Genomic DNA, 3348 nt, shown 5'->3' on the forward strand with positions numbered 1-3348 from the left:
ATCGAAATTTTGTGGAAGGACCTGAAGCAAGCAGTTCATGTGAGGAAACCCACCAACATCCCAGAGTTGAAGCTGTTCTGTACGGAGGAATGGGCTAAAATTCCTCCAAGCCAGTGTGCAGGACTGATCAACAGTTACTGGAAATGTTTCGTTGCAGTTATTGCTGCACAAGGGGGTCACACCAGGTACTGAAAGCAAAGGTTCATATACTTTTGCCACTCACAGATATGTAATATTGGATAATTTTCCTCAATAAATATGGTAAATGACCAAGTATAATATTTTTTGTCTCATTTGTTTAACTTAGTTTTCTTTATCTACTTTTAGGACTTGTGTGAAAATCTGATGATGTTTTAGGTCATATTTATGCAGAAATATAGAAAATTCGAAAGGGTTCACAAACTTTCAAGCACCACTGTACCAGAAAACAGAAACATAGACCTAAACCAGCATAAATATTCTTTTTTCTCTCATACATGACACATATTCAAGGAAAGACTATTTTTTGATTGACTGCAAATTTCTTTCTAATGTGAGACACTGCAATCATGATACAATAGTATTATCGAATCACAGCCCCCTCATTCTTAAATTTGCATTTCATAATAAATACATGCCTATAACCTGGAAATTCAATCATATCCTGTTGGTGTGCAAACTGTTTGTTGATAATATAACATATCAAATACACTTCTCTCTCACGACAAATGACACAACAGATGTCTCTAAAAGCATGCTCTGGGAAGTGCTCAAAGCATATATTCGGGGCCAGGTCATCTCCCTAAAAGCATCAGCCATTCGAGAGTGCAAAGAGCATCGCAAAATTCTGACAGATAAAATTCTCTATCTCAATTGGTGATATGCTGTTTTTCCTCTCACCTGAACAATATAAGAAGAGGCTCTCCATCCAGACAGAGTTTAATCTCCTCTCTACCTCAGAGATGACTAATTTGATGACATGTACTCATCATAGGTTTTATGAGCAGTGTGAGAAGTTGGGCAAAATCCTTGTGCAGCAAATTAGAGAATCAGCTGCTTCTAGATTAATCACAGAGATCTGAATCAGGGCTGGACATGTAACAATAAACCAGCAATAAATTAATGCTGAATTTAAATCCTTCTATTCCAATTTATATTCAACAGAATCAGTTGGGGACCCCAAACTGATTGATAGTTTTCTTGACAAAATAACTATACCTTCCATAAGTCCTGATGACAAGGCCTATCTTGAAGCTATCACTTTGGAGGAAATACACCAAGCTATACATAATATGCAGTATTCGAAAGCCCCAGGCCCAGACAGGTACACTTCAGAGTTTTATAAAACATTTATGGTACATATATCCCCCTTATTACTCAATGTATTTAACGAATCTCTAAATACAGGTCATGACCCACCAACTTTCTATCAGACATGTATTTCCTTACTTCTTGAAAAGGATAAGGATCCACTCAACCCAGGCTCATACAGACCACTAAATCTTCTCGATATGGATACTAAACTTCTAGCCAAGATCTTAGCAACACACCTTGAGAGAGTGCTCCTGACTGTAATATCATGAGATTAAACTCATCTCATCTCATTATCTGTAGCCGCTTTATCCTGTTCTACAGGGTCGCAGGCAAGCTGGAGCCTATCCCAGCTGACTACGGGCGAAAGGCGGGGTACACCCTGGACAAGTCACCAGGTCATCACAGGGCTGACACATAGACACAGACAACCATTCACACTCACATTCACACCTACGGTCAATTTAGAGTCACCAGTTAACCTAACCTGCATGTCTTTGGACTGTGGGGGAAACCGGAGCACCCAGAGGAAACCCACGTGGACACGGAGAGAACATGCAAACTCCGCACAGAAAGGCCCTCATCGGCCACAGGGCTTGAACCCAGACCTTCTTGCTGTGAGGCAACAGAACTAACCACTACACCACCGTCCTGTGTGTTGTTTAAAAAAAAAAAAAGGCATCTATTTTTTAAATATTTGCCAATTACTTTTTTTTTTTTTTTTTTTTACTTTTTATTGTTTTTTCACAAAATATACAGACAACATACAGAACAACCCCTACCCACCCACCCCGCCCATAAGACAGCTATCAGGGAGCAAACAGAAAATACAAGTAACATAACTGAATAACCAATACTAATACAAAATGACATGTCATTCAATACATAATTTAAAATAAATTCAAATAATAATAAAACAATAACAGAATTACAAAAAAAAAAAAAAACCACACAGTATGTTCACAGCAAGAAAATAACAGCTCTAAGTTATCACTAAAATAAAAATAAACATTTCGCGTCATTTGGGATTATGAGGGAGATCTAGGCCTGGTCTGTGACCAAAACTCACTCAGCTCCCCTCTCAGGAGAAGAGAACTCAAATCTTCTGGAAGATAATTTATGAAGGGGGACCAAATTTTGTGAAACATATCTTCTTTCCCCTTGGCCAGAGCCATCAATCTTTCATGTGGCAGTGTACAGAAAATCTCCTTATACCACTGTGTAATGGATGGTGGGCGCTCTTTAATCCAGTTCAGTAATATGCATTTTCGCGCAGAGAGGAGCAGCTTTTCAAGTAAAATGTATCTTGGTGCTGGGAGTTGTAGCACCTTAGACGGTAACCCAACCAGAAAGACACTTGGGTCTTTTTTCACTTCAACCTCAATGACTTCACTAATTATTTTGGCCACCAGAGTCCAGAATCTTGCTATGAATTTACAATCCCAAAAATAATGGAAATAGGTCCCTCTTTCAGAGTTGCACTTAGTGCAGAGAGGAGAAATTGAGCGATCCATTTTATGTAATATGACCGGAGTGATGTGTAATCTATGCAATATTTTATACTGAGTTTCCCTTAGCCTATTACAAGTGGATGTTGACCTGATGACACTAATGGCCTCCAACCAATCATCCTCAATAAATTCAGATCCTAGGTCTCCCTCCCATTTTCTGGGAATATTGTGTAGTTCATATGTGCCACATGAAAAGAGTAGCGAATAAAAGCCTGAAATAAACTGTTTGATTTTTTTTCGGTTAAGAAAGAAAGTTTCTGGAGTATGAGAGAGAGGGGTCGGAGGTGGAGAGTATGACAAAGAAAAAATAAAATGTCTTATTTGTAAGTAGCCAAAGAAATTGGACCTGGGAATATCAAATGTCTCCTGCAATTCCTGAAAGGACATAAGTGTATTGTCCTTGAACAACTGGCCAAGGAGAATGATTCGCTTATCACGCCAAGTGGTGAAGACAGATGAGATGTTACCTGGAGGGAAATCAGGGTTCTGAGTGATAGGTGCCAATAAGGAATTCCCATTTGCCAATTACTTAATATTATCCATTCTC

This window comes from Neoarius graeffei, chromosome 5 (assembly GCF_027579695.1).
Source record: "Neoarius graeffei isolate fNeoGra1 chromosome 5, fNeoGra1.pri, whole genome shotgun sequence".
NCBI classification, from domain to species: domain Eukaryota; kingdom Metazoa; phylum Chordata; class Actinopteri; order Siluriformes; family Ariidae; genus Neoarius; species Neoarius graeffei.